This window comes from Suncus etruscus, chromosome 11 (genome assembly GCF_024139225.1).
Source record: "Suncus etruscus isolate mSunEtr1 chromosome 11, mSunEtr1.pri.cur, whole genome shotgun sequence".
Classification (NCBI taxonomy): Eukaryota; Metazoa; Chordata; class Mammalia; order Eulipotyphla; family Soricidae; genus Suncus; species Suncus etruscus.
The window spans coordinates 91,270,098-91,294,676 of NC_064858.1; the positions used below are offsets into that span (position 1 = coordinate 91,270,098).

The window sequence follows — 24,579 nt, forward strand, 5'->3', positions numbered from 1 at the left end:
CATATGGGATGCCAGGATTCGAACCACCATCCTTCTGCATGCAAGGCAAACACTTTACCTCCATGCTATCTCTCCGGCCTCAGTATCAATAAATTTCTAAAGTGCAGTTCTTTAAATAAATAAATTTAAAATAAAAATAATTCCATTAAAAATATCTACCTTTTGTCAAGACAGAGTGTATAAGATTTTATTTGTAATAGTTAACAGCTATTGAATTGTAACCATTTTCCAAGCAGTGTTCAAATATTTCATCTGGATTAGCACCATTATTCCTTATGACAGCCTTACTATATAAATGCTACTAGAATCCACATTTTCTTGCGGATAAAAATAAAACACACAATGAAAGTGCCCAAAGTTATACTCTGAATAAGAGCATCACCAAGTCTAATCTCAGCATTCTAGTGCCTAAGACTACCAAGCTACACATATTCCTCTAAATCCACCTGATCATGCTGCTTTATAGTTCAAAAATGACTAAATATTAGCTAAGCTCAAATAAATTTAGATGAATAAATCTGACAGGTGACCTCTCCCACTCCTTTTGCATACTTCCTAGTCTTCCCTAGACCAAATAAAACCTTCTTCATTTCCTTGAAAGTACTAAATTCCTTTTGCAGAAGATGATCCATAGGTATGATGTCATCTGAAGAAAGTCTTGAAATTGCATCTTTTTAGGAAAACCCAGGAACTGTTAGTGGAAAAGTGTACACATAAAAAAATAGAGTATTGTTAAAGAATTCCTGGTTTGTGAAGCTGAATGGTTCAAATGAGAAAGAGATTATACCACAAAATTGTATAAAGAAAAGTTCTCCTTTATGCATTTTCTCAAACTGAGATATAATTAGTTTTTAAGAGTGTAACTGTTTGGAGTTGGAGCAATACTACAGTGGGTAGGGCATTTGCCTTGCATATGGCTGACCCAGGTTTTATCATCACCATCTCATATGGTCCCCAAGCACCACCAGGAGTAAATCCTGAGTACAAAGCCAGGAGTAAGCCCTACACATCACTGAATGTGGCCTTCCCAAGAAAGTATAAAGTGGGTGGAGCGTTTGCCTTGAACATAGCCAACCCCGGTTCATTCTTTGGCATCCCATATGGTACCACGAGCCTGCCAGGAGTAATTTCTGAGTGCAGAACCAGGAGTAACCCCTGAGCACCACTGTGTGTGTTCCCAAAACCTAAATAAAAAAAAAAACAAGTATATAAACTCATATATTTGAAAACGAAAGTATTTGAGGAGAATAAAGTGAATTTGTATATCTAAAATTATCAGTGAATTTTTCCCAACTATTTATTCTGATCCCCTTATTGGTCTACTCAAAATATAAACTGCAACACCAACACATTGCCTTCAAAACAAAATCAGCTGAGCATTAGCAAGGTAGAGAGATTCTTGATATGAAGAATATGGAACCCGTCTAAACACTTCATCCTCATCTGTGCTGAAGAATGAATGGGTTCGGTTACCCATTCCTAAAATAAAATAATCACAGCCAAGTGATGATAATTTTGCCATTATTTTTTAAATGCACATTCAAAATGTAGCTCAACAGTAAAGCACTTTAATTTCATGTGTGAAAACCTGAGTTTGACCCCTGGCATTGTAAAATCAAATTAAATTTTAAAATAATGTTGGGTCAAAGAGCTAGAACAGGGGTTATGGTTCATTCTAGGCATATGGCTCATCCCAATTCAATTCTTGACGTTGCCTGGCATCCAAGCATGACTGGATACAACCTCAGAGATCCCTGAGCACATGTAGGTAGCCCTGATAATTCCAAACATTACAACATCCAAAAAGCACCATATATTTGTGCCTCACGTTGAATTGCCAGCCTTAGCATCCAAAACTTGATGAGAACCACTTGGGAGGCCCAATCAAAAATTAAAAAATGTTCATCTATATCTTTAACCTCAGATCCAATTATATTTTAAGCATTCAAGATATTATATAAGATATTCACTTTCTTTCACAGGTTAACTCACAATCATATTACCACCACCTCCAAAGAGATGAGAGATGACTAATTTACAGTTTTCATTTTAGCTTGAAATTTAGCTTTCATGTTAGCTTCAAGTTTAGTTGGCTCACAATTCGACTCCTTGAACTATTGAGGCACCCAAAGTCTCCTGAAATCCAAACTGGTTTCTTTCTTTCTAGGCAGGAAAGATATTCTTTCTACACTTTACAAATGCAACAACTTGAACGAACCAGAGCCCAAGGTCACAAAACAATCACCACCAATATTCCTAGTTTCAGCTTCCTCCCCAGACATGTGAATAAAGCAGAACGGACACATGAAAATATACACACATGCCAGTGCTGAATGCAGTTCACAGTGACTGTCTATTGATACAGTCCACAAGCCAACATCTTTTAGTTTAAAGCGTACACAGAAGAAGATAAGTATCCTAGATTATTTTGTGAGACATACCCAGTGGTGCTTAGGACTTACTCCTGGCTCTCCCCACAGGAATTACTCCTGGGGGATCACTAATGCCTTTCACTTTGGCCCAAGAAAAGTACCTTACATGCTATATTATCACTCTGGCCCCATCCTAGATTTTTTTTTACGGGGGAGGGCCTCCCCACCCGGCAATGCTCAGGGGTTACTCCTGGCTATGCAGTCAGAAATCACTTCTGGCTTGGAGGACCATATGGGATACTGGGGATGGAACCCAGGTCCGTCCTAGGTCAGCCATGTTCAAGGCAAATGCCCTATAGCTGTGCTATCACTCCAGCCTCGCCCATTCTAGATTTTTTTTTAATTCTTATTCCCTCTAAAAGAAAGCCCTCTAAGTACACCATATTGCCTAAAATGACTATATATGTGGCCCTGAGAATATCTGATGTGTATATGTGTTTAACATCATATGGGAAAGCCTGATATTTTACAATATATTAGAAGCAATTCCTAATGCAACCATATATTACAGAACACAGAAAGGGAAAGGAAACTCCTTAAGCTAGTTTACCATGATTGCAACCGTTATTTTCTCACTTTTCCAGCCTAAAAAGTATTAGTAAGTAAATTTCTTGTAAATAGAATAGAATTCTCTATTACTACAGACCCTTGAGTGCAATTTATTTCCTAAGCCACACATTAGAATAGACTCTAGTATATAGGCAAACATATTTATAGGGGGAAAAATACAACAAGACTCAAGAAATAAATACTTCAGTTGTGTTTCATCTAGTTATCAAATATAGTTACCCAGTTAACTGGATAACTCATGAAACAAAGTGATGTTAGCTTTCCAGATGTTTATAGTTCTAGGAAGAAATAGAAAATACAATGCAAAACTGTGGTGCCAAATATTTTCAATAAAGCAGGCAGTTCTGATTTAGTACATTCCTCTGGAACAGCAGGCCTATCTATAAAATACACAGAAGACCAATATTGCTTTGGAAAATGTGCAAACATCCTAATACTGCAGTCAACTGTATCTAGAGAGGGGAGAAAAAAGAAATGTTTGGAAGGTTTTTCCTGCCATTCTCATTAGAGAGGATTTTTTTAATTAAATTTACATTCTCGGATTACTGATCTGTATGCACAGTGAACATTGTAGAGAACACCGAAATAGATAGGATTTGCTGAAAACTACTAGGAAAATATAAACTATGCCAATTCCTCTCACAGAGACATCACCTTGGGAGGCACAAAATCCATTAGAAGATGAGGAATCCTGACACTCCTAGATCATAAATTTATTCTTGACCCAGATAAAGACACTAACATGTAACTAATGTTAGACCTATTTATTGTTGCTTGCCTGTAACATAAAGAGAAGCCAGAGTCTCTGGAAATTGGAATCCCAAAAATTGTCTAATCTGGATTTGAGGGCAAGGCATAGAAATACCGACACTGTTCTCTGCATGGCAATTCATCCCCTGTTTAAAGATCTGTGTTATTCTATTCTGAAAAATCAGGGTCACTCTTCTATAGAAACGAGGCGTGGAGTTCTGATGGGGGCAGTGAATAATTTGAGGCTATTTGTACACAGCTGCAGTTACTTGCATGGATAATTGCTTTTGCCCAAATCACCAGCATAATTGTGGCTCTAAAGACAGAGATTTAAAAGTCATTGGAGTGTCAAATTATATTACAACAATAGAGCCAGTTCTCTAGAAAATATTCATGTTTAAATTTTAATCAAACTCCTAGAATGTGCTGAACTCTTGCTAGAGGGCAGAAAATGCCAAAGTGTTGTGATATGTTGATGCCGAATGTGAAAGAGAAGGCAAACTAACAGCATATAGGAAAAAAAATTTTTAGTCCCACCTCCTCACCCAGGGCTTGGAATTCAACAATTCTGTTTTTAACAAATAACTGTAACTTCTAATTTCTGCCGTTTGAATTATAAACCTGGAATTTGAAGGTAGCAAATTTGAAATAAGAAGCTGGTGGTAGCTAACCAAAGCCAACTAATGACTATAATAAAAAAATGACATATCTGCTGTTCTTGGCACGTTTGGTCCACAGACTCCTGACCTATATGTGCATTACAGAAAAGGAACATTAATATCAAGTAAAGATAAAGGTGAATACAAGCTCTGGAAAATATTACAATTTAATAACTAAGACAAGACTTCGAAGACTAGTAAGAAAAATACACAAAGTGCTAAATTAAATGTGTAAAAAATATAAATCAATGTACGATAGTAAAAAGGTGGATTGATATAGAGAGTATAAAAACATCCTGGTCTCACAGATTGCTTTTATGTGCTGTGTGCTCTTATTCAAGACTTTTCCATTCTATGAGAATATTAGCATAGGTTTATTAGTAATGGGCTCCACATGAATACATAACTATTGGGGCTGCATACAGAAAATAAAATATGCAACAGTGGGGACTTGCTAGAATTGGTTTGGTTACTTAAGGCGGCCCTGAACATAAGCATTAAAGTTCTTTAAGTCTTTTCTGCTAGTCTCGAGAAATCCATTACAGTTCTAACCATTGTTGTCTTTGATATAGGAGAAAAAGGAAAAGAATAGAGCAAAAACTCTACAGGAGAGTTCTACAGATCCAAGTGAGACCAGTTTGGGCCAGAACTATATCATGTTCTTCTAGTAGCAAGGAAGACTAGGAAATGTAGCTTGTTAAATTGGACACATTTACAGTCCAGCTAAAATTAGGCTATGATAATAAAAGCAGTGTTAAATGAATAACTAATAGTCTCTCCTTCCATCTTTCTTAAAGAGTTGATATTAAAAATAAAAGATGATATGGGACTGGAGAGATAGTAACAGCAGCAAGTAGGACTTTTGCCTTATACATGGCACACCTGGGTTCAATCTTCATAATTCCGTCTGATCCATCTGACCACATGAGTAATTCCTGCATGTAGACCCAGAACAAATCCCTGAGAATCACCAGACATGCCCCCCCCCCAAAAAAAACAAGCATTTTATTCTTGAGACATAAATATAAAGTACAGTAGGTAAGGTGATTCTCCTGCATATGGCTTAGATTCAATTCTGGCATTCTATGAGGCCCTTTAAGCCCTACCAGGAGTAATTCCTGAGTTCAGAGTCAGGATTAATCCCTGAGCATCACCAGGTATAAACCAAAACAACAATAAGAATTAAAGATATGATATATTTAAAAGTGTTGTGTAAAACAGTAATTTTTCAACAGAGTATTACATTATTTTCATGTATATGCAATTGAAAAAGACATCTAACTCCAACTATTAAGAATTGTCTAAGTCATAATAGTTTCAAAAAATTAAAATTAAAAAAATATATCTAAATAATATAAATGTTTATTTCAATTTGTCCTTTACCAAATATATATTAGGTCCCTCACTTTTATATACACATACTTGAAGACCTGAAGCAAGAAAAACTTTCCTTCCCTGTATATATTTGAGTAATATAGATTTAAAACATATAATTCAGTTGTAGTATAATATTAAGCCAAGTAAAAATTTTTTACTCTTACATTTCCTTTTCCTTACAAATGTTCATCATTGAAATAGCATTGAATGATAGTTTTATTTATTTTAATATATTCATTACACTATAATGCTACTATTTAAGTATGTTAATTATCTTAGGTGCCTCAATTTTTCTACAATAAAATGGTAAAATGAAAATTATGTGTAATACAACTGGCTAGCCACTTGCAAAAAATTGAACTTAGACCCCCAGCTAACATCATGTACGAAGGTTAAATCCAAATGGATGAAAGACCTCGATATCAGACCCCAAACCATAAGATATATAGAACAACACGTAGGTAAAACACTCCAGGACATTGAGACTAAAGGCATCTTCAAGGAGGAAACTGCACTCTCCAAGCAAGTGAAAGCAGAGATTAACAGATGGGAATATATTAAACTGAGAAGCTTCTGCACCTCAAAAGAAATAGCGCCCAGGATACAAGAGCCCCCCCACTGAGTGGGAGAAACTATTCACCCAATACCCATCAGATAAGGGGCTAATCTCTAAAATATCCAAGGCACTGACAGAAATTTAAAAGAAAAAAATCTAATTCCATCAAAAAATGGGGAGAAGAAATGGACAGACACTTTGACAAAGAAGAAATACAAATGGCCAAAGACACATGAAGAAATGCTCCACATCACTAATCATCAGGGAAATGCAAATCAAAACAACTATGAGGTACCAACTTACACCCCAGAGATTGGCACACATCACAAAGAATGAGAACAAGCAGTGTTGGCAGGGATGTGGAGAGAAAGGAACTCTTATCCACTGCTGGTGGGAATGCCGTCTAGTTCAACCTTTATGGAAAGCGATATGGAGATTCCTCCAAAAACTGGAAATCAAGCTCCCATACGACCCAGCTATACCACTCCTAGGAATATACCCTAGGAACACAAAAATACAATAAAAAAAAAAAACCCTTCCTTACACCTATATTCATTGCAGCACTATTTACCATAGTAAGACTATGGAAACAGCCAAGATACCCTTCAACAGATAAATGGCTAAAGAAACTGTGGTACAAATACACAGTGGAATATTATGCAGCTGTCAGGAGAGATGAAGTCATGAAATTTTCCTATACATGGATGTATATGGAATCTATTATGCTGAGTGAAATAAGTCAGAGAGAGAGAAAGAAGCAGAATGGTCTTACTCATCTATGGGTTTTAAGAAAAATGAAAGACATTCTTGCAATAATAACTTTCAGACACAAAAGAGAAAAGAGCTGGAAGTTACAGCTCACCTCAGGAAACTCACCACAAACAAGGAGGAGTTTAGTTAGAGAAATAACTACGTTTTGAACTATCCAAATAATGAGAATGTACGAGGGAAATAGAAAGCCTGTCTAGAGTACAGGCGGGGATTAGGTGGGGAGGAGGGAGATTTGGGACATTGGTGATGGGAATGTTGCACTGGTGATGGGTGGTGTTCTTTACATGACTGAAACCCAAACACAATCATGTATGTAATAAAGTTGTAAAAAAAAAAAAGAAAATTATGTGTAATAAAATAAAATTATAATTATCTGATTTGTGAAATAAAATGTTTTAAATCACTGTGTTCACCTTCAAAATAGAATAGTCACATTAAAGAATCAAACTAGACTATTCTCTTAAGCCAGATATAAAAGAGCTGAAAATGGACTGAAGACTTGAATTAAAGTTCTAAAACCATAAAATGTATAAAGGAAAGTATAAGTGACAAGCCTTTTAACATCAGCTTTATTAGCATTTTTGTGAATACATCTCCAGTGACTAAGGAAACAAAACCAAATAGTCAAATAGTACATCAATGTAAATCTTCCTTCTTTCCTACAGCAAAAGAAGCATTCATTTACACAAAAAATACAGTCTACTAAATAATGAATTACGATACAAAATATACAAAAGCTTAGACAACTTTAAAAAAAAAGAAACTCTAACTGAAAAATTGGTGATCGGGTTGAGGAAATAGCTCACTGGCACAGGGTACATACTTTTCAGGATGGAGGCCAGATTTAATCCCAGTACTGTTTCTGAGCACCACCAGACACAATCCCAATGTACTGTACCAGAACAGTTGGGAACAAAAAGAAACCACAATTGGGAACAAAAAACCAAACAAAATAAGTTGAGGATTTGAATAGATACATCACCAAAAACTACAGATGGTCAACAAACATGAAAAAAAAATGCTTAGCTGTCATGGCATAGAATGACTCTAGCCAAATGGGTTTTTCTGTAAAGGGCTTAATAGGACAAAACAAGTAGGAAAGGGGGCCAGGGTCTTACAACAGTGCCATTCAGAAAGTTCAGCAGCCCCAATACAACTGCCAATATCATTCCAACCAATAACTCTCTACCGATAACTCTCCTGCCTGTTTCAGCAAGGGTTCTTATGTGCCCAGGGCAACTGCTTCTCAATTTGACACAGGAATTTCTAATAAAGTGAACCCTTTGCTATTAAATTGACAGACCCCTTTCTGGGGGTAGATCTCCAAGAATCATCCTCACTTATTAGGAAAATGCAAAGTAAAGCAACATCTAGAGTGAAAGTCAAATGAAGAAACTCTGATCCTTCCACCTCTCTCAGCAGACCAACTGTCCTTTTCACTTATCCACAGATGGAATTTAATTTTCCTAATCTAAGAACACATACTTTCACTAAAATTATATAGGTTCCCTTATTCCTAAAAATGCAGGCTTTTAAGATTAAACCAGTTATAGCCTCATATTTGAGAGTGACTATTTATTTTTATCATTTTAAACATCTTAATCATCATGAATTATGGATTACAAAGTTATTCATTAACAAGTTTCAGGCATACAATGTTCTAACACTAATCTCTTCACCGGTGTCCACACCCCTTCAGAGTTTCCCTCACTCACAGTCTCACAACCTAACTTTAGAGCAGGCATTTTTCCCCTCCACCTGTTTTCTTAGTGTCCCCTTTCCTAATTTATTCGCACCCCAATTCCAGTGTCAAGCTTCCTACTGATGAACAGTTCTGTTCTTTGTTACTAATGTATTTGGGGCTTTGTTTTTTCCTGTCTTTTTATATTCCACATATGACACAGGTCATTCTGTGTCTGTTTCTTTCCATGTACCTAACTTCATTCAACATAATATTTTCTAGATCCATCTATGTAAAGTTTAATGACTTTATATTTTCCTACTGAGAAGTAGTATTCCACTGTATATGTGTACCATAGTTTCTTTATCCAGTCATCTGTTCCCGGCACTTGGGTTGTTTCCAAATTTTGACTATTGGGAATAGTGCTGCAATGAACATGAACAGAGAAGTGCAGATGTCTTTTCTGCATTGTCTTTTGAATTTTGGAATATATTCATAGGAAGGGAATTGATGAGTTGTTTGGAAGATTAATTGTGAATTTCCTGGGGAATGATGATGATATTGACTTCCAAGAAGGCAGGATCTGTCAATATACCTATCAAGAGTGAGTAAGAGTCCATTTTTCCTCATATCCATGCCAATACTGCTTATACTTCTTTGATGAGTGACAGATTTTCTTGTAAGGTAGTAGTATCTCATTGTTGGTTTATTTTGTATTTTCTTGGTGACTAGTGATATAAGATAATTTTTCACATGCCTTTTGGTCATTTGGGTTTCTTCTATGAAGAAGTTTCTGTTAATCTTTTCTCCCATTTTTTGATGAGGTTGGTTGTTTTTTCTTGTAGAGTTCTACCAGTGCTTTACATATTTTGTAAATTAGCCCTTTATTGAATACAGAGAAAGCAAAGAGTTTTTCCCAATTTGTGTGCTGTGTTTGTACTCTGGTTGTTGTTACTTTTGAGGTGCAGAAGCTTCTTGATTTAATGTATTCCTATTTGTTTATCTTTTCTTCCACTTGTTTGATAAGTGGCCTTTAATCTTTAAATATGACTCTAACTTCAATGTCATGGAAAGTTCTACCAATATTTTCCTCTATGAAACTAATGGACTTAGGTCTGATATAAAAGTCTTTAATTCATTTTATTTGACTTTTGTGTATAGTATTAGAAATAGATTTGATGGTCATTCATTTTTGCATATGGCCAACCATTTTCCCATTGCCACTTGTGAAAGAGGCTTTCTTACTCTACTTCATGCTATTTGCTTCTTTATTGAAGATTAACTGACTATATACTTGTGGGTCTATCTCTGGGTTTTCGATTTTATTGATCTGAGAGTAAGTCCTTATTCCAGTATTATGCTATTTTAATTACTATTGCTTTGTAGTATAGTTTAAAGTTGGGGGAAGTGATGCTGCCAATCTTTTCCCAAAGAATTGCTTTGACTATTGTGATAAGGGGTAATCGTTTCCTATAAATTTCATCTATGTGCATAAGGAATGTTGGTCTGTAACTGTCCTTTTTTTTAGCTGTCTGTCTATTTTTGGTATCAGGGTAATCTTTGCTTCATGAAACTGGAGAGTGTTCTGATTTCTTCAAATTTCTTGAAGAAATCCTGAATGGATTTGTAGTACCTCTTCTTTAAAGATTTAAAAGTGTTTAAGAGTGTTCTGATTTCTTCAAATTTCTTGAAGAAATTCTGAATGGATTTGTAGTACCTCTTCTTTAAAGGTTTAAAAGAACTTGGTAGTAAATTTATCTGGTCCTATGCTTTCTTTTGGGGGAGATTTTTGATTGCCATTTCAATTTCTTCAATAACAATAGATCTGTTCAGGTGTCCCATATCTTCTTGATGCAGGCTTAGGAATATGACTTCAAAAACTTAGCCATTTCTTCTAGACTCTTTTGTCTGGTGGTATAGAGATTTTCAAAGTGATCCTTGATTAGCTTTTGAATTTCTAAGATATCTGTTGTGGTATCTCCCTTTTCATTTCTAATTTATTTCTTAGAGCTAACTATTTTTTTCTTTCTTTGTGAAATTGATAGTGAGTCCATTTGGTTTTGGTTTGGTTTGGTTAGGTTTCAATGGCTTCATTAATCTTTTAGATTGCTTTCTTAAATTCCTGTTCATTCATTTCTGCTCTAGGTTTTTATATTTCCTTCCTTTGAACTGTTTTGGACTTCTATTGTTGATCATTTTCTAGTTTCTTAAGTTGTGCAGGTAGGTTATCTATGTGGCCCTTTCTTCCTTTCTAACAAATGCTTGCATCTGTGAATTTCTCTCTTAACACTGCTTTTGCTGTGTCTCCCACGTTCTTATAGCTTGAGTCTTCATTCTCATTTGTTTTAGAAATTTTTTGATTTTCTCTCTGACTTATTGGTTGTTCAGTATTGAGCTGTTTGGTTTCGATGTTTTTGAGTCATTTCTCTATTTCTGCTCATAGTTAATTTCTATTTTCAGAGTTCATGATCTGAGAAGATGACACAATTTCCTTTTGATTGTAGGGAGGCATGTTTGGTGGCCCAGCATGAGGTCAATCAAGGAGAATATTCCAACTGGAGAAGAATATTTGGCTTTTTGGAAATTAAAATCCTAAACCTTCTCTTCTATTTCTTTCTTCAAATCTTCCTTCAAATATCCTTGCTGAGTTTTAGTCTAATTTGATTATATATTATGGCTGAATATCCAGCTATTATTGTGTTGCTAACAATTTCTTCCTTCAATTTTATTAGCAACTGTTTTAAGTATTTTGCTGGCCACTTCATAGAAGCATATATGCTTAGAACAGTAATTTCTTCCTTATGTACATATCCATTGATCATTAAGAAATGACCATTCTCTGTTTCTTATATATCCTGACGTCAATTTATTTGAGACTAGTTTGTCTCCCTGGACATTTTGTGGGAATTGTTAGCTTGATGTATTGTCTTCTAACCTTTGACACTGAGTCTGTATTTGCCCTTACTGTCCAAATGTATTTCTTTATACAGCAGAAACCTGGATTCAATTTCTTAGTCCATCCTAAAACACTGTGTCTCTTAGTCTTCAAAATAAATAAACATAATAACCAGAAGAAACATTTGTAACTGCAAGTTTATGGCAGCTTTATTACATTAGACTATGCTAATTATCTATTGATAGACAATTTAATGGAAAATTGAGTGGAAGTACCCCTCACAGAACAATGAAATTCTATTAACCTATATATTTTAAAGATTAAATCCTGTTACTTAAAGTGATCTAAATACACAAAATGCTATTAAGTTATGTAAAATAAGTCAGACAAAGAAATACCATAAATTTTCACTCATATGTAGAGATTTAAAAAAAAAAGTGAACAGAGGCCAGAGCAATACTACAGTAGATAAGACTTTTACCTTACATACAGACAACCCCAGGTCCTATAAATGGTTCCCCAAAAATCTCTAGAAGTGATCCCTGAGTACAAAGTCAGAAGTAAGTCTGAAGTAGCACTGGATATGACCCTAAAGCAAAGCAAAATAAAAAAATGAACAAAGCAAAAATAAAAATCTTACACTACAAGAAGCAAGTGGTTTTCAAAAGAGGAGTGGATACTGTAAAAGGGGTCAATTATTGTAGAAGAATCAAAAGTAAACTTTCAAACACAATGTAGAATATTAGAAATAATAGTGGCCAGAGCGGTGACACAAGCAGTTGGGTGTTTGCCTTGCTCGCACTGACATAGGACGGACCTCGGTTCTATCCCCTGGCATCCCAAATGGCTTCCCAAACCGGGAGTGATTTTTGAGTGCATAGCCAGGAGTAACCCCTTAGCATCACCCGGTGTGGCCCAAAAATCAAACAAACAAAAAAAGAATATTAGAAATAATATATATGGGGTCGGAGAGATAGCATGGAGGTAAAGCGTTTGCCTTGCATGCAGGAGGACAGTGGTTCAAATCCCAGGATCCCCTATGGTCCCCTGAGCCTGCCAGGAGCTATTTCTGAGCATAGAGCCAGGAGTAACCCTGAGCACTGTTGGTGTGACCCAAAAACCAAAAAAAGAAGAAAGAATATATAAATTTGTATGTCTGACACATGATGTCATAAGCCAACATAATTCAAATTTAAATAATAAATAAAAAGTTAAAGACAACATAAAATGGCATGCAATTTTAAATAAGTTATCTTCTACATCTAAAACATTGATTTATTCTCTTTTCTTTTAAGAAATCTATTATTTTATAGCCTATAAAGCAGTTTAGGAAAAGGCTACTTTTTTTAATAAAAGCATCAATGAACAGAGAAGAACCTTCCTATAGGAAAATACTCTGTCTTGGTGACAACATAATTACAGAGCCTTATAAAGAAGTTGGAACCATAATTTGATTTTACTGAGTATAAAACCATACATAGACATTAAGATACAATTTGAACATGCATGATATTAAAGTAGTGTTATTGAGGAGCAGTATCTTATTCATATACCTATTACCATGATGAAAATCTCTGTGGTCAAGCTTGCCCCCTTCCTCATCACATTACTGTCTCCACAATTGGGAATCAGACCAACTCACCACCACCTTTTGTTTTTCTATCATTTCCCCCAGTTTTCCTTGAGGTTGTCTCCCTCTCATTATTCCAGAGCTGATTTGAATGTCACCTCCACTATTACTAACCTAACTAATAGTTATTACTTTCAACCCTTCCCTCCCTTAGAATTATTCTCTATCTGGTTTTTATTTTATTTTTTTGGTAGCTTAACTATTAGCCAACATACATCGTTTGGCTTCTAGTCCATGTTTTTCCATGGACTAACCTATAATATCCACAAAAGCACCTTGTGCATTGTTCTGTCTCCAATAACTAAAACAAGGAAATTCACAAATATATTTGCAGTAGATATATTTGCATATTTGATATTAAATTTTTTGCTTTGGGCCCGGAGAGAGAGCACAGCGGCATTTGCCTTGCAAGCAGCCGATCCAGGACCAAAGGTGGTTGGTTCGAATCCCGGTGTCCCATATGGTCCCCCTGCCAGGAGCTATTTCTGAGCAGACAGCCAGGAGTAACCCCTGAGCACCGCCGGGTGTGACCCAAAAACCAAAAAAAAAAAAAATTTTGCTTTGATGGTTCTAAAAATCTTGTAAGTCGTATAGTTATTTTGCTAAGCTTTTCTTTTAAAAAAAAAAAAAAAAGCATTGCCTTGATGTTGGGGCAATTATATAGGAATTAATGTGCATGCCTTGCATGTGGCCAATCCTAGTTTGATCCTTGGTGCCATATGGTTCTCTGTACATCATCAAGAGCAGCCTTGGAGGTCCCCAACACTTTTGAGGTAATCTAGGTGATCCCCAGCACCACAGGATCTGAACAGCATTGCCTCCTCAAGCCCATTAATTGCACCACCAGCCCTGGTTGGCTGAAAATCACCAGAAGAGGCTCAAACAATTCTCACTAGGAACCCCAAATAATAATTAAGTTAAAAATTAATAAATTTATGGTTTATCCCATATAAATTTTAAATCAAAAAAAAACATCTATTTAGTAAGGGCTTCCCAAACAACACTATGGAGCACTAGGAATCAACCCCAGCAATACTCACCTAACTGGACAAAGTTTCAATGCTAGGGTCCAGTTATGTGTTGAAAGTTTGTCTAGTAGTGTTCAGGACACCTAAAGAACACTCCCAGTGGGGCCGGGCGGTGGCGCTGGAGGTAAGGTTCCTGCCTTGCCTGCGCTAACCTAGGACGGACCGCGGTTCGATCCCCCGGCGTCCCATATGGTCCCCCAAGAAGCCAGGAGCAACTTCTGAGCGCATAGCCAGGAGTAAACCCTGAGCGTCACAGGGTGTGGCCCAAAAACCAAAAAAAAAAAAAAAAAAAAAGAACACTCCCAGTGCTGGTTAAAGGCTCATATGCCAGGAATTGAACTCAAGTCCTCAATAATTCAAGGTAGATGTTTCCGCTCCTTGGCCCAACCCCTAGAGTTCGATTCTTAAAATAATCTAAACTAATAGAGTCTGACACATCATAGATCTCAATAATTACTGAATTGTATTATCATAAATTTTATATATACTTAATCTATAAGTATGACAAAGTAACAAAAATGGTTCCAAACAACTAAGCAGATGCAATAGTTATACACAGTAATCATTATCTCAAAGCTATATTTTTCTTTATATATGTTATTAAAGCAAATACTATTAGTCTTAGTGTCCTGAGGTAAGAATGCTTCATATGAATAAAATAGCAGAAGAATTAACTCAGATATTCTCCCACTGAGTTTCTAACAATTCGTTAGATCTTTGGGATAAAATGTGTAGTCTTTAAAGTGATTATGTTAGGTAAGATAAAGAAGTGAAAGACATCAGATAGTTTCACTCATATTGAAATGTGAGTTCTAAGACAAATGAATGCAAAAATAACAAAACAAGGCCCGAAAGAGTACAGCGGTAAGGCACTTCTCTTACAGGCAGTCAACTCTGATTCAATCCCTAGCATCATCTCATATGGTACCTCAAGTCCCATCAGGAGTGATCACTGAACCCAAAGCCAGGACTAAGTCCTGAGCACTGGTCAGGAACCCAAAAATAAAAAATAAAATAGATGGATTGGTGATATCTATAAGTGGGAAGGGAAAAGAGAGATGGAAGAGTGAGCAGAAGAGTCTTTTTGATGGTGGATTGGCACTGGAACTTGCTGTGGAAGTAATGATGATTACACACAGAGATGTGAAGCTAAATCTTTGAAATTTCATAATATTAAGAAAACAATGATAAATCTAGTCTTTTGAGTTATCTCTAGAGCTGGAGCACTTGCTGGAATATAAGAAGTGTTGCATTTCTTTTTTTCCCCCATTTTTGAATTTTGGGAGACACTCGACAGTACTCAGGCTTTACTCCACTCTGAAGATGGGCCACTCCTTATGATGCTTGGGGGACTGGTGCTGAGGAGTGAATCCAGATAGACCAAAATCAAGGTAAGCTCCGTACCGACTACAGTATCTCTTGGGCCCTAAGACATATTGCATTTCTTCTCTCTTCACATTTAAGCAAGGTCAGGAAATGCTAGTCTTTAGTTGAAACTCTCCATTTTAGAAAAAAAGGAGGTAACTTTACATTTTCTTCAGGCAGGTTGACTGAATTCTTAATTCAATAGAAGTTATTAAAAAGCTATTATATTTTAGCCTGTCCAATCAATCACTAAAAATTCCATTTTTTCCATACCATGATATAATTTAAGATGGCAGTGAAGAACTTTGGTAACATTATAAATATACAAGATTTAGTAAAAATACATTTCAAAAATAGTAAGGTGTTTCCTGATAACATTGACTCACTCATGTGATGGTATAGTCAATCACTTGCCAAAAGTGGGCTCAGGGAAAAAATAAGACAAATATCTAAACAACTGATTTTTAATAATCCTGGGGAAACTAACACTCAGTGTAATGGCTATTAATAAAAGTATTCACATTAACATTACCAACAGAACTGCTAGTATAAATCAAGTAGAGCATAGTGAGTTATTAAGCATCATAAAATTCTTAAGTATCTTGTAGGTTGTATTTTCTCATTTGGGAATTATAAATCAGAAAGAAATATTCTGAAAGTAACAGCCTGTTCCTTTGAGTGCCAAAACTTCAAGTTGTTTTAGTAGAAAGTCACAATAAATATTTTCATGGCAGAATCTAAATAATATGTTTGCATTTCCTATCAAGTTCCATATTTTGAACTAAGTCCAGTGCTATCAAACTCAAGTAGTAGAGGACAGTTTTTGATGCTCTTATTTTCCACCATAATATACCTGTTTTTGAATCTTGGGATGTATTCCCTTGAAGATCTACGTCCTCAAGCTTTTCTTTCACCTCCCTACTCTTAGTCAATCCATCAGCTCAAGGAAACTATTGAACACCTCTGTGCTAGGTAGGAGACAAGTTCTGTGCTTATAGAGTTCAGCGAAGAAAAGTAATTGGTGTTGACTCTCTGTTCATATTTATAAACCTCCTGAGAATCTAGCCAGGACCCCTCAGCTCTTGGCCTTCTTCACTCTCTTAACAATGTTCTGATTCCATAAGGCCATAGGTACAAAACAAAGTCACCATGTCTGTAATTAAGTATATAAAAAGCTATGCATGCAGCCAATTCTAGCACTACAGACAGTTCCCTGAGTACAACCAGGAGTGATCTCTGAGCACAGAATCAAAAGTAAGCCTTGAACACAGCCAGATATGGTCCCAAAATAAAATTAACAGAGCCTTAAAGGAGACTGTGGAGATAACACAATGATGAGAAGCTTATTTTGCATATGCCCAAACTGAGTTCAACCCCCAGCATCCCATATGGTCCCCAAGCACCACCAGTAGTAATTCCTGAGTACAGAACCAGTAGTACCCCCCAAATATCACCTGGTGTGACCAAAAAACTAGGAGATTAAAAAGAGCCGTAGTCTCTTATGTTGCAATTATTTAATGTCTCCTAATAAACTGCAATTTTAACAAAGTATATGTCCCAGTAAAATACTGAATCATGTTGCTAAACAAGAGTGAATTAAAAATAATACAAAATTGGTTTTTGTCTGCCATCCTGGGGCTCCAAGTCATGTAAAGGAAATGAAGCATGCACATAAATGACTCTAATATATGACCCAAAAAAGACAATGTGTCCTGAGAAAAAGGTGCAAATCCTCACTGCCAACATTTGTCTTCTTCAATAAAATCAGCTGATAGCCCTCATGAGCAGAGAAGGTCTGTCTCCTGTAGGTATAACCCTGAAAAAGCTGTATCCCTTACCTGTGAGAAGGAACTCCAATTAGTCTTGTAGCTCTCAGAGTGATATTATAAAAGCAAATAAAATTTTAAAATAAGAGGCATAATCACTTTCTCAAAGAGCTAGCAAGCTACATGCCTATATTCACTGCAGCACCACTCACAATAACCAACACATGGAAACAACCTAAATGTCTATTGACAGATGGATAAAAGAAATGAGGCAAATATACAATAGAAAATTATTAAGCTTTACAACAACAAAAGGAATTCTGCCATTTGCTGCACTGTAGATAGAATACACTATTCTATGAATGCATTAGGCAAAATAAGAGAAATGAATGAGATTTCTTATATTTTAAATACATGTTTATATATATCCATTCATGGTAACCCAAGAGAATGAGGTATGGAGAAAAAAAGATCTTTTAACTCTCAGAAAAAGGAAAATAAATGTTAATTCTGCTCCTCTGAATAACTGGCGAGGTTAGAAAAGAGCCCTTCCCTCACCCGGAATACCATATATGTTCATGGGAACCTGGTCTTCAACATCCTTAGGTGACCTGCTACTGGGTGGGAGAGAAGAGAAGGGCTACAGTGTTTGCCTTTCATGTTCCATACCTGGGTTTGGTCCCCAGCACCATAAAACTTCCTGAATATCATCATCAGGTGTGTTCTTTACAACACTGTCATGACACTGAACTGCCAGCCTGATTGGTCAAGGTATCACTAGGAGTGGTCCTGAGTCTCCTGAGCACTTCCATTAATTAATATCACTGAGTCAGACATATTAAAATCAACAAGGTTGTTTCACATTATGTAGATTTGACCACAAAAATATCACATTATGATGTATAACATAATACCTAAATATAGTATAAGACTTCAGGGTGAAGAATATTTGAATGTTTCTACATCAACAATCCATCATGAGGAAATCCGTCATGAGTATATTAATAAAAGTTTAAATTTTTGGCATTAATAAGAGAAATAAAATAAGGAAAAGAGCCTGGGGAGATAGCTAAATAGGTTGAGAGCATGCTTTGCGTACTGGTGACATGAATTCAATCTCAGACACAGAATGATCCTCTGATTATCATCAAGAACAACCCCCAAGTACAAGAGACTTGTGTAGCTTTAGAGTACTGTTGAGTGTGGCTCCAATATAAACAAAAAAATAATAAATTTGGGCTGAAGAGATACTACATGGGTTTAAGCGCATGACTTACATAAGACCAACCTCAGTTTGAACCCTGGACCCTCACTGAGCACATAGCCACAGAGTCAGGAATAGCCCTGAGCACTGTCAGGGGTAGTCCAAACACCAGTCTCCCAAATAAAAATTAAAATAAGGGAAGATACATTCATTCCTTCACAACTATAGACCTTTCCTTAAATCTACCTTATTAAAATATATGTTTATAAAAAGTATAAATTCTTCCCCTCTCTCTTTGAAAGACATTTAAGTCTTTTCAAAAGCCAATTTATGGTAGCTAGATAGATATTGAGTGAGTAAGATACTTGCCTTGCACATAGTCATCCAAATTTGACCTCAGGCATCCCAGACAGTCCCCCAGCCATTCGAGGAGTGAGCTCTGAACACAGAGCCAGGAGTAAGCCCTGAGTACTGCTGGGTGTGGGCCAAAAACAAAGAAAGAATAATTTTAAAATGTATTAAACACAATATAAAAGCTAACTTACAATCCAGGAGTGTCATTCTCAAGAAATTAACTATCTCTGAAATGTCAACATGGAAAAAAATATCAATGCTGGTAACTCCCAGTTTCTGTGGAGTCTAATTTTGGGAGACATCTTTTACAGTTGTGCAAAACTGAAAAACTATCTTCTGTCATAATAATATGAGAATTGTTTCTTCCTTGGAGAAAGCCAATTAGCTGACACAGATGGTAATTCCAATTACCAGGTAAATATAGGATAAAATATGTATGACAAATGGTGTTGTCAATTCCTCTTACTTGAGAACTAGTAGCTGTTTATCTGGCTAACAGGTATATAATTATTTCTATCTGTTTGGCTATGCAGAAAAGTGAGATTTTTTTTCTGTGTTTTGTAATTTTGTAGCAGATGGCCTGTGATGCATATTAAATATTCTTTTTTTAACTTGCTTAATAATAACATTACTTTCTTTCTCTACTACCTTTGTTGAGAGGTTTTTCTGAGTTGAGAGATTTTGTTTCAAATTATATTTCCCCAATAGCATCCTCTGTGAATTTTATTTAGTGCCTGTTCCATACTCTATTGCCCAGAAAATTTACATAGATCATTTGAATAAAATCTCCCATCACCACAATCAGTTTTTTAAGAGAAAAAAATGAAATCTTGCTATTTGTTATTTGAAAGTAACTCAGCTGTAAACTCAAAGAATTATATACAAAGAATTACACATAAATAACTATTTGCATGCCTCTTATGACATTCCAATATGGGGGGAACAAATCTAGAAAAGAGAAAAAGTAAGTTCGTGGAACATTAAGAACTTTGATCACATTAAAATGTCAGGAGCATCTAGGAGCTTAGAAGACTAATGGAAGTTCAGGCATAATACAAAGATCTAAATGCCAGGATGAAGAGTTTAAAATATTTTTAAACTATTAAAATGTGACCTAGCTTGTCTTTGAAGAGAGCAAACTAAGACTTAGCCAGGATCTTTCAAGAGATATATAAAAGGATACGTTCAATACTATATACTCCCTTCACAATTCTGTGAAAGTCTCACATCCAGACAAAATCTCCAAGCACTGGAAGCAAACTCAAATTACACCTTGTATTACTCTCAGGTACTGGTCTGTCCACAGTTATTTTTTATCTCCAGACGTTAACAGTAATTTTTGAGGTGTTGCCATTAGATCACATGGTTGTTTAAAAGAACCATTACTTTCTTCTCGACTCCTTATCTTCTGAGGCAGAAACAATCTTTGTTCTCACTTTTCTTATGTTATCTCGCGCAGTGGCTAAGGGCAACGACACTAGTTTTTCTTTGACCTTTCTTCTTATTTTCAGAGAGGTATCTTACCTATTTAAAGATGACTTGTTGAGACCAAAAGCAGTCAGGGAAACATAAGAACCCGCTGACTGTCCTCTTTGATTTGTAAAACCTACATTCTAAGACAAATGCTTTTTCTAAGAAAGCCTGCTATTTAAGAAAAGCAAATATGCCTGTTTGTTTTCCAAGTAATATAAATCTCTCACTGGCTTATCATAATTGCAGTGGATCTTCAATATGCTGGACAAAGTGAGAAATGAACACCAGCAAAAACCATTTGTATTAGCATGTCATTTTTCTTTGATGGGTGAATAAAAAACACACAAGATTGGGACAAAGGGAGTTGAGGAGAAAGTGAATTTTAACTCTTTCCCAGGACTTCATTAAAGGAATTTTCTCTTCAACAGATGCTTCTATAATCAGAGCTGAGATCCAATTTATTTTTGGAAAATGGAGAAAATGAAAATGTTATGAATAGTCTTATTTCAGGCAATCAAAGGCGTTGGAACAAAAAAATCTAGTACTTGATTTGTTTTTCGCAAGTGCAGTTCAAAGACCATCTGTGCTTATGCCATGGATCCTTCTGTACAGGGCTCTCCCTTAGAAGTTTTAGCAAGAGCTAAGTCCATTGATCTGTGATTTGGTAAACTTGAGAGTTTTGAAGGGCAGCCAAAGTTTCACTTAGTTCTTCAACAACTGTCTCTTGAATCTGTATCTATCATGTTCCTATAGAACTTAAGATACATTTCTGTACTGAGGACATCATTATGCTGAAACTTGTGGACAAGAGCCAGGCAGTCTTATTAAGATACTGATTTATTCTAAGAAAAATTTCATTTAGTTTTTTAAAAGCCTATCTTGCCTTTAAATGGAAAAAATATTCTTAAAATCACAAATGCTTAAAAATGGGGAATTTCTAAATTTTCGATCTAGGTAGCATTGAGGTCTTAGTATTAGGGCATTAGACATGATTATTTTTTTTAAAGACCACCTAATGGGATGCTCAATGGGGTAGAGCAAGCCTTTTTATAGTTGAAAGTCATATGTCCCTTTATGGTTACCCAGAATATTACACAGTAACCACAGATGAGAAACATGTAAATGAGAGGGTCAAGGCACAAGGCTAGAGCACCAACAGGTAAGATGGTGGGTGGCATTGGGGTGAGGGGCATCAAAAAGAACCATGGTCATAAAAATGTTGAGAAACACTGGGCTGGAGTCCTTGTTCTACATGTAGGATGCTTGGGTTCAAATTCTAGCAACTCATACTCCTCTAAGCACTGCCAGGAGAGGCCCTTGGGTCACCCCCAGATGTGACCCAAGAGAAAAATAATAAATGTAAAACAAAGCATCCAGTGATTAATCAATATGGAAATATAATTAAACATAATTTTTGTGAATTCTCTTTTCTAAATCTAGAGCTTCTAATAAACTTCAGCTTAAATCATGAAATTTTAGATGAATAGTATTGAATACCACAATGAAAGAAGTACAAGGCTTGGCACAAAGGGTTCAGTAAACAATACAGTCAGGGCCCTAGTGATAGCACAGTGGGGAGGCCATTTGCCATGCACATGGCCAACCGGGGTTCAATTCCCAGCATTCATATGATCCCCCAAGCCTGCCAAGAGTAACTCTTGAGTGCAAAGCCAGGAGTACCCCCTGAACACCACAGGGAGTGGCCCAAAATAAAACAAATAAAAACTATATATCCTCTTTTCTCCCTCAACACTCAGCAGTTCCTTTTATATATGTGGCCCAGAGAAATTAAATTATTTGCCTAAAGCTACAAAGTTAGTTATTACAAAGTTATAAAATTGAAATGCAAGACCCTCACAAATCTAATACAATTCCCCCAACACCTTCATTAAAATAATTTTTGAATTTTAATAAGCCATTTTATCATATAAGTATTCTTTTAAGTATTCTGTTAGAAAACACCTAAGCATCACTTCTATCTTCAAGTAAAGCAAATCTTTTTTTTAATCTTGATTAACTTGAAATTTCAGAATATGACAGCATCATCTCATCTTTAACTCTACTTCACTGAACATTGTCACCTCCCTATCCCTCTCCTCACAAGTAACACACGCACTGAACTTCCTCCAAATAATACATTTACCCTTTCTATACCTATTTTATCCCTCCTCTTAAATACCAAAAAAAAGAAAAATGTGATCTTCCAAAACTAAACTCTCTGCTCTTTCTTTCTGCAAATGCACTTATTCCAAAGTCCTCTTTCTATGCGGATATCTCCAAAATACATATTTTTTTGGTTTTTGGGTCACACCCAACGGCACTCAGGGGTTACTCCTGGCTCTATGCTCAGAAATCACTCCTGGAAGGCTCGGGGGACCATATGGGATGCCAGGATTCAAAACACTGTCCTTCTGCATGCAAGGCAAATGTCTTACCTCCATGCTATCTCTCCAGCCCCCAAAATATTTCTAATCAATCCCAATGTCTCTCTTATAAAAGCAGTGAATTCCAATATTACCTCAAAATTACAATGTCTGGAATCAATCACCAGTGTCCTCATCAAAACTAACTCAAAATCCTAACTTTCTTCCCTTTTTTTTTTTTAATTTTCAGTATCCAGACCCAGGACTCACACATGAAAGGCAAGTGCTCTACCTACTACTCAGCTACATTCCTGGCCCTCAAAATCCTAAGTAAAGTTTATTAGCAATTCCTTCATTCTTTTAGTCTTATAAATTCTTCTCACCCTCATAAGTAATCCTTCACAAATTCTATTACATCTTTTCTTAGATCTCCTTTCTTTTCCAACGAGTATCATAATTCTAGTTCTTTTACAGTCAGAATTACTACAAATTTCTTTTTTTATTGTTTTTGTTTGTTTGTTTGTTTGGGGGCCACACCCAGCAGCGCTCAGGGGTTACTCCTGGCTCTGCGCTCAGAACTCTCCCCTGGCAGGCTCAAGGGATGCCAGGGATTGGACCAAGGATTCCCGGATTGGCTGCATGTTAGGCAAATGCTAGGCTACAGCTGTGTATCACTCCGGCCCCATACTATAAGTTTCTTAACCAATGGTCCACATCTTCTCTCCTTGCCATTTTATAAATTGAGGTCAGCTGATCATATCAGTCCTCAGGTCAAACATATTATGCCACTTCTCTGTGCTAAATAAGATGTATATGCTCTTATTGGGAGTGAGGTTTCTTTGTTTGGGGACTATATCAGTGGTGTTCAGGGGTTATTCCTGATTCCATACATCTGAATCATTCCTGATGGTCCCAGGGCACCATAGGGGATGCATATGGGATGTCAAAGATCAAACCCAGGTCTGCCTCATGCAAGGCAAGCATTCTATCTATAATAATTTATCATCAAAGCATCTATATGTTTTGCTTCTATAATCAAAATGCTACAATAAAACTACAAAATTTCTAGCCATTTCTAGCCACTGTGTTTATTCAATCTCTCAGCAAGATATGAATGCTACATATCAAATTTGCGTGCCTGCTTAATGTTTCTTTTTGAATTATTGAGGTAATAAAAAAGACAGACAATTCTCAAAATTACTGTCACATTTTCTTTCTTATAAAAACAAAAATTAAGTCTTTAAAAGCCACTTTTTCAGCACTGATGTCACTCACTGTTTAATATACCCCAAACTAACATATTAATTTTCTAGAACAGTTTTATGATATTTGTCTTCCACAATTAACTTAGGCAAAAATACAGTACTATATTAATAATGGTACTAAAGAAAAGCAGAGAGCCTGTTTTTCTTAAATATGATGTTAGGTAATCTAAAACTTATGACTTAGAACCTAGAATTTAACATTTTCCCACTAGACTAAGTTGTTTTGTTTTGTTTTTATTGCTGGCTGCTTGAGCTTATTATAATTATACTCTATATTATTAACAGAAATTGTCAGAATTCTGAGTTCTCTGAATATTTAAGTCTGGTATCACAAATATTCTACTAGAAATGTTACTTTCTATCCCATGCTCAAAGAAACACATAAATAGCAATTCTTTCATTGTCTCATCTTTTGTTTCATTTTTCTTTAATGCATAGT

The 24,579-nt window shown here is 35.9% G+C and overlaps 1 protein-coding gene across 2 annotated transcripts in view; it reads right to left on the minus strand.

The window, feature by feature from the left end:
* The window catches only part of TAFA2 (TAFA chemokine like family member 2), a 588,553-nt gene that overhangs the window by 532,721 nt on the left and 31,253 nt on the right, over window positions 1–24,579 (minus strand). The gene's annotated exons all lie outside the window — the stretch shown is intronic.